The sequence below is a fragment of the Carya illinoinensis genome, chromosome 10, assembly GCF_018687715.1.
Source record: "Carya illinoinensis cultivar Pawnee chromosome 10, C.illinoinensisPawnee_v1, whole genome shotgun sequence".
NCBI lineage: Eukaryota > Viridiplantae > Streptophyta > Magnoliopsida > Fagales > Juglandaceae > Carya > Carya illinoinensis.
In genome coordinates this window covers 36,680,449-36,688,831 of record NC_056761.1, presented here as the reverse complement: position 1 = coordinate 36,688,831, position 8,383 = coordinate 36,680,449, and the positions used below count along the sequence as shown (strand labels likewise).

The 8,383-nt window shown below is 35.0% G+C and overlaps 2 non-coding genes across 2 annotated transcripts; both read left to right on the top strand.

Moving 5' to 3' along the window:
- The first annotated feature begins 6,052 nt into the window (after window positions 1-6,052).
- LOC122280263 lies at window positions 6,053-6,141 on the top strand. The gene has a single exon (XR_006229844.1). It is a non-coding gene; the product is annotated as a small nucleolar RNA snoR26 (small nucleolar RNA).
- A 1,494-nt stretch (window positions 6,142-7,635) lies between these two features.
- On the top strand, window positions 7,636-7,726 carry LOC122280264. Its single transcript, XR_006229845.1, has one exon. It is a non-coding gene; the product is annotated as a small nucleolar RNA snoR27 (small nucleolar RNA).
- The last annotated feature ends 657 nt before the right edge of the window (window positions 7,727-8,383 follow it).

Here is an 8,383-nt window from a genome sequence, read left to right as displayed (position 1 = left end):
CAACTTTTCACATATCAACACATCAAACACACATCTCAAATGCTCAATATGCTCATTTAAGTCCTTGATGTACACTAAAATATCATCAAAATACACAACCACAAACTTGCCAATGAATGCACGTAGGACATGGTTCATCAATCTCATGAAAGTACTGGGTGCATTTGTAAGTCCAAATGGCATAACCAACCATTCATAAAGGCCATACTTGGTCTTAAAAGCAGTTTTCCATTCATCACCCTCTTTCATTCTAATTTGAAGGTACCCACTTTTAAGATCAATTTTACTAAAAATACAAGAGCCATGCAATTCATCAAGTATATCATCTAATCTAGGAATGGGATGTCGATACTTTACCGTAATATTGTTGACCACCCTGCAATCAACACACATTCTCCACGTCCCATTCTTCTTCGGCACTAATAGCACTGGTACTGCACATGGACTCATGCTCTCCCTCACGTACCCCTTACTCATCAAGTCCTCAACTTGCTTCTGAAGCTCCTTTGTCTCCTCTGGATTACTCCTATAGGCTGGTCGGTTTGGAATAGCAGCTCCAGGTACAAAATCAATATGATGCTTAATGCCTCTAATGGGTGGCAACTTATTAGGCATCTCCTTTGAGAATACATCATCAAACTCCTGTAACAAGGAAATAGCCAAATTAGGAAGAGACTGGTGAGTGTCATCAAGAGTAAGATAAGACTCTTTATAGACAAGAAAAATCATATGGCGATCTGTGAAGAAAGCCCTCTTAACCTCACTCTCTTTGGCATAGAAACTCACTTTTGTCTTTCTTTTCCTCTTTGCAGACTCTCTTTCTTTTTTCTCTCGTGGCTCTACTCTTTTTTCTCTACTCTCAGCCACATCTCTACTTTCTTTTTCACTCTTTTTGTTGTGCTCATTTTCACTATCACTCTTTCTTTTCTGCTCAATCTCTTTTTCACTCATTCTTTTTTTATCACTCTCATTTTCACTCTTTCTTTTTTGATCACTCTCATTTTCACTCTTTCTTTTCTGAGCAACCTCACTTTTTAGTTTCAGTTGGTCTTCATAGACCTGGCTTGGAGTTAAAGAAGCAAGCTTGATTGTTTTGCCCTCCTTTACAAAGCTGTACATGTTTTTGAACCCATCATGTGTCACCCTCCTATCATACTACCATGACCTCCCCAACAAAATATGGCCAGCATGCATAGGCACAACATCACAAAGCACCTCATCCTGATGCCTCCCAATTGAAAAAAGAACTAACACTTGTCTATCCACCCTAATTTCCCCACAATCATTCAACTACTGCAATTTGTATAGTCTAGAGTGTTTTAAGGTTGGTAAATTCAATTTCTCAACTAAAATAGTGCTAGCCACATTAGTACAACTCCCTCCATCAATGATCATACTACATACTTTGCTATTGACGTGGTATCTAGTATGGAAAATGTTCTCTCTCTGTTGCTCGGCATCATCCACTTTAATGTGTGTGTTGAGAGCACGCCTAGCAACAAGAGACTCACTCACAGCATATATCACTCCTTCGTCATCACTAGCATCAACCAATTCGGGCACTCCATCACGATCATCCTCACTCTCAGTCATCACCTCCCCATTGTCACGCATAATCATTACTCGCCTATTTGGACATTGAGAAGTAATGTGCCCTGAACCCAAACACTTAAAACATTTAATATCTCTATTCCTTGAAGGTTGAGATTCTACCTTGGCTTTGCTGCTAGGTCCCTCATCTTTGCCCTTAGGTGGTTCGATCTTTCTCTTTGCTTCAGCAGGATCATTCCTATCCCACTTTGATTTCCAAATAGTGCTAGAAACCGAAGTGTACCTTGTTGTCCCTTTTCTCTTTAATTGCCTCTCCACCTTCATAGCCATATGTACCATGTCCTCTATCTCCACATAATGTTGCAATTCAACCACATTGGCTATATCTCTATTCAAACCACTCAAAAATCTAGTCATGGTGGCCTCCCGGTCCTCCTCTACATTAGCCCGAATCATAACCACCTCCATCTCCTTATGGTAATCCTCCACACTCCTAGACCTCTGTGTAAGATTTTAGAGCTTTTGATAAAGGTCCCTATAGTAGTGACTAGGTACAAATCTCTGCCTCATGAGAGCTTTCAACTCTCCCCGTGTCTCTATAGGCCTCTCATGATTCCTCCTCCTAGTGGTCACTAATTGATCCCACCAAATAATAGCATAATCAGTGAATTCAATTACTGCCAACTTTACTTTCTTCTCCTTAGAGTAATTATGACAATCAAATACCAAATCTATTTTTTTTTCTACCACTCTAGATAAACCTCTGGGTCAGTTCTACCTTGGAAAGATGGTATTGTCATTTTGATGCTCCCCAAGTCTCTATCGACACCATCCCGACCCCCTAGGTTCCCCTCAAATCTTCTTTCACGCCTAACTCCTCTATGTCTACCCAACCCAATTTCAGATGTTAGGTCTTCCTCATCCCCATCATCTCCTTCATTCTCATATGTATTTTCAACCCCAGGCTCACGTCGCCTCCGATTTCTCCAACCTTGCAAATTTCTAATCTCTATTTGTTGTTGATTCATCCTATCCTCCATTTGTCCCAATAGCATGTTCATCCGCTCAAACTGTTGTTACATGGCTTGCAACACAAATGAGTTATCTGCTATCCCCTTGGGTGATGAGCCACTGCGGTGAGACATTGTAATGTGCAGCAAAAAGAAAATGTTAGCAGAAAAAGAAAGGACCTCACACGCTCCCTTACGTGTTTACACTCAAATGATGTCACTCCACTCGTGTTTCACTTTGAATTGGCTTTTTTTTTTTTTCGATAATAATCTCACACTCTCTTGCATTTTACCTCGAGTTTTCCCACTCAAGTTCTTTCAAAACTAATTGAACTCAATCAAGACAAAGCAACCTTGTTTAATTCCAACTAGCAATTAGATCCAAGAAACAAGAGAAACACGGAAAGAAAGAAATGACATGAGAATCACAGAAATTATACGAATGGAAGAGTGACTGTAACACAAGATACCAACTATAATGAAGGATGCACAACCCCTATGATGAAAGGCTCAAGAAAAAATTTTGGATTTTTCTACACTTTTTTTTTCTGGACGATTTTTTTTTCCTTTCTTTTCTTTTCTTTTCTTTTCCTTTCCATTCTTTTCTTTTCTTTTCTCAACAATTCAACTACAAATAGAAATATTCAAGTGGGATAATCAAACAATTAAATTCAAACACATAAAAATTGACAAGGAAATAGATGAGAATCAATGAAACCATAGAAATTTCAACCCTAAATGGTGCAAATTTTCGCAGCCCTAGGAAAAATGAATTTCTGCACTTTGTTTTTTTGGAACCTTAGAACAATGAAGCTCTAGAATTAAAGATGCAATAAACAAAAGATAGAATTAGACCTGATTGGAAACCTAGCTCTGAATACCAAATGATATGAACCCGCAGGAAGAGAATCCCTTGAACTCACAATCAATTTGAAAACTTACCCAAGAACGCCAAACTCAAGTCTATGGATGGAGAATTTAAACCCATTGAGAACTCGTTTCAAGAACCTAGATTATATTAAAATCTAGACCCGTTGAAATCCCGTCTCAAGAATCCAAATTACGAGGAGGAACGCCACAAAAGTTGTGATTTACCTTTGATAAATTCAAGAGTTCAATTAAGAACAAGAGGAGAAAACTCACTCACAATTAAAATTCGAAATAAAATAATGTCTGCCTTGAAATGGCTGGTTACATCCTTTAATACCCCCCCCAAAATATGATAAAACCCTAGACTAAAATTTGAGACCCTTTTTCTCAAAAATGCCTTAGTGAACAGTAGCCGCGGGTACTGTAGCATGAACAATGTCATGCTACAGTACTTCTAAACCTTAGTTCAAATAAGTAAAACATATGTGGGTTAAACATCCTCAAGCCCACTTATTCAAAACTAATAATAAAAATCCTTTAAACAAATTGAAAACCTTAATATCTAAAAGCCATATTTCTAAGTCAAGTCTTCCACAGCTTGGATCAAGTGGATCAAAGCTAGTTCTTCTTCTTTCAAACTCATCTTGAGTATTGGGCTCTTGCTAGCTTCTTCCCAAGTGGTTTGTACTAATTCTTGCATTGCTTCCTTGATCTTTTTGGCTCTCGATCTTGTAATTGGCCCATCTGAAATTTGTAAAGGATCTTTAAGAGTAGGCCTGCCTTGGTTCCCATCAATGACACTCTGGACTTGACTATCATTAAACCATAAATCCCATAGAATATGAGCCACAAACTTGATTAATCCTATAATATGGGCCCTAAGTGCTTTTATCTAATGACCGCTAAAAATTGCTTTGGATAAAAAAGGATAAATATTAAATACACTTATTAGAAAGTAGGGCTTTAATCTAGCTGATTCAATCTTTAGAATGTCGCTTGACTAGAGGTGTAATCAGTCCATTTCAATCCGATTTTGAATAAAATCTAGGACCAAACCGGTATAATACTGATTTTATATTTTTAAAAACCGATTATGTACCGGTTATCCCATAAATCGATACGTCCGATTTTCCCAGTTCCGGTCTGGTTTTTCGGTTTTAATATATTAAGTATATTAGTATTACTAATGTATTTATCAAAATAAATATATTGAAAATTTATTAGGCAATAAAATGTATTTAATATATATATTTTATATTTAAAACATATGATTAAATAAATATTCATGTTTAAGAAGAAAATGTTATGTTATAAATTATAATATATTATTTCATACATAATTATATATAAAATATATTATAAATAATATTAAAAATTAATAAAAAATATATATAATATGTGAACCGGTCCGATTCGGTGTTGGAAAACATAAAATCGATTCTAGATCAGATTTAACCGATTTTTAAAATAAAAAAAATCGATTTCGAATCAAACCGGTAAAAAAAAAGGGACCGAACCAACCGGTCCGGGCCAGTTTTCTGGTTTATTCTTACACCCCTACGCTCGACTTGACTCAAAAATTTTTAACTCAGTTTAAGATTTTTATCTAATCTTTATTCGAATTCAAATCGAGTTGAGTTGAGCCAAATTTGTTTATTTTTTAATTTTTGAGTAAAATTTAATAATTAAGAAATTAGATAAATAAAAAATTAAAAAAAAATCTAAATTTAATAGAATTAATAACAAGTAGACCCTTTATTGAATTAGAAAATTGTAAAAATTTATAAATAATTAATATATAACTAATTGATATTTATCCATAATAATCATATAGTATATGCCCACATAAATTACCAATATATATAGATAATATGATAATATATATTATCATTTCATATATGGTTTTCAAGTACTAATATATGAAATTATTAAATCTTATCGACTAATTATTATACAAATCTTAAAATAGTTATGAAGTATATTCAATATATACAAATAAATAATTAGGTAACATACTAGATATTTAACTATAAATATCATATATATTAATATGTGAATGAGCATTAATTGAGTCTAGTTAATGAGTTTAACCAAATGAGTATGGAGCGAACTATCAAATAGACTGATTCATTTGTAGCTTTGCTAGAAATGATAAAAAAATAATAATAAATAAATAAAAAAATCCTGTTAAATAGTAAATACACTCATATACTGATACTGGTGTTGGATAACCTTGGCCCAAGACTAGGTTCCATTTGGTAAAGTTTCCAAACAAACCCTAGGGTTACCCCGAATCAAAGCGCCTATTAATTTTGAGAAAATCCGGGTTTGAACATAGTTCTTGCTCGGTTTCACAATTTCCCCTCTGGAGATTCTTTTTCAATCCGAAGCTCAGAAAGCATCCCTTGGTAGCTTGATCTGTGCTTTTTATTTTAAACCTCCTTAAACATTGTAAGATGTCCTAGGTTTGAATAAAGAAAAATCTGAGGTATATTGTGCGATCTTCGTCTTTCGCTCTTCAATGTTTTTGTTTGCTCGTATGAGTAGTTTTTTTAGTTGTTGGAGAGTTGTTTTTACTAGATTGCATCTGTGATGGTTTTCTTTGGTTTTTTCCAAGTTTTTGAGCAACAATGATGAGTATAATCCATTGTCATCCTTGCACTTTGATTACCAGTGAAGAAACTAATGGGGAAAGTTCTCTGAGTTGCTCTTCTTTTATATACTCTTAACGAGAAAAAAGTTAATATATATATATATATATATTTTTGTGGTCCTATGTTTTCTTTTTTATTCCATGTCTCAGATTTTCTGGGATTTGCAAATTATGCATATCCTTTTGTTCCCCTAATAGTTAAACATATTATTTTCGGTCTCTATTTGGTCGAGATTGTTGCTGATCAATTGGTAACTACTTCGTTTAGAATTTGTTTGCGGAGAAAACTCTTTGAAAAGTTTGCATCTTTCTGTCTTTTCACTGAAATAGAAAACACTACCGATCTATTTGGTGGCAAAAGAATGAAACAAACGTATTGGTTTAATCTACCTTGTGTTGCACTGTTACTGAAGCTTCCGTGTAAGTGTTAATTTGCCGGTTGCTTAATCCAAATGTGCTAAAACAATTGTTGGGATCCGCTTTGCAGCTTAAAATTAACCGATATTTTTCTGCTGCCTGTAATGCCCTCACAATGATTTCAGGATTTCCCTTTTATAGTGAAAATGATGTGGTTGCTCGGGGGTTTTTGGCTCAGGTGGTAGAGGGGTGGTAATTATTATCAGGTTTGTTCTTGGGTTTGAAAAATGTTCATCGCAACAATGACGTGCTCATTTTTGTGCACACAAAAAGGTTTCTTTAGTTTTGAGGTACTTCATCTGTGCATTAAATCAGAGTTTTTGTGCTCTTAAACTGTGGGTTTTACATAGGGCTTTATCAAGATGTGTCCAAATTATATCCTCTTCAGCATTCCATGGACCTTTGGATTTCTCTTTCATTCCTTCTGTTTGCTAGACTGGTTGACTGCGAACAGGACGAAAGCATTGAATTAGTTTCTGGACTATTTCTTCGCATAAAACATAAAGAAATACTCATGGAAGAGAGAACCAGAGGTTCATGGAGTGCTGAATAAGTTATCTATAATATTGCTATATGTGATAGGTTGGTTGTTTTTTATATTATTTCTATTGAGTTGCATTAGGGTTTGGGAAGTTTACATATCCTAACCATCTCGTTAAATTGGACCTGCCTAAATGTAATCACTGACCAGGTTTACTTATTAAAAAAAAGACTAGGTTGCTCTTAAATTTGAGTGCTCACCTCAATTTTCTAGTCTTCATCTTGATGTCCAACTTCAATGTGAATACACATGTAGCATATTAGACTTGGCTGTATTTTGTTCCCTCATATATTGCCCTAAAAGATACCTTGCAATTTCTTTAAATCTTTTTAGTATTCTTCTGCCTAACTTGAGGGATGATCAATAAAGTCGGGTGCTAGCCTCTTTGCTAAAAGAATACTTTAAATCTTAGTCGGTCTTGGTTAATGTTATTTGGATTGTATAATATCGCTGCCCGTAAATTGTTTGAATGGCTTGGTTTTCGAAATATGTTTAGGTGAGAGTGATGGTAGATCCTTCTAAGAGGTTTACCACTTCTTGTATGCTTCTCCTTTTCAAGAATTTATTAAATTGATCTTTTACCAAGTTTCTCCTATGGATCAATGATGTTTGTAAGAAACTGCGTTATCTATCTGTAATTTCCTAGATGGAATTGAAGATAACTATAACATTCTGAGATCCAATATTATTGTAATAAATAATTTTCAATTCTTTTTTGTTATCATGCACCATCGGTAGTAGTAGCAGTTTGGACACCGTAAGTTTACAAAAACATGTAGACAAGCATGTTGACAAATTCAGTGGTTTTTGGTTGTATGGTATTGGTATACTCTCTCTCTCTCTCTCTCTCTCTCTCTCTCTCTCTCTCTCTCTCTCTGCTGAGATGGTTAATTTGACTGGGATTATCGTTTTGTCTGAAAAATATTCTCCTTTAGGTCGAGAAGATAAATCCTATACTGTGTCCGGTCTCCTGTAAGAATTCATAGTTTGTAGATGATTTAATCTATAGGCTGTGAATGGAATCTGTGTTGCTCAATTTTGACCACCAACTTTTATATCGACCCCGTTACTTAATAATCTGATTTTGTTACAACCTGGAAAGAAGAATCAGCTGCATTATGTTCAGTTTGTGGGTTAATACAGCTTTTTTCAATATCATTTCTCGTTATCAAATGTAAAGCCAATTATCATGATCCAATGCACTTTTATGATATTAAAAATGGAAACGGGGATTGCACTTGAGAATAGACGAAATATACAGTCCGAAAAACATCATCAACGACACCCAATGCATCAGAAACGTAAGAGCAGCATCAAACCATTTGCCACTTGCCACTGTTG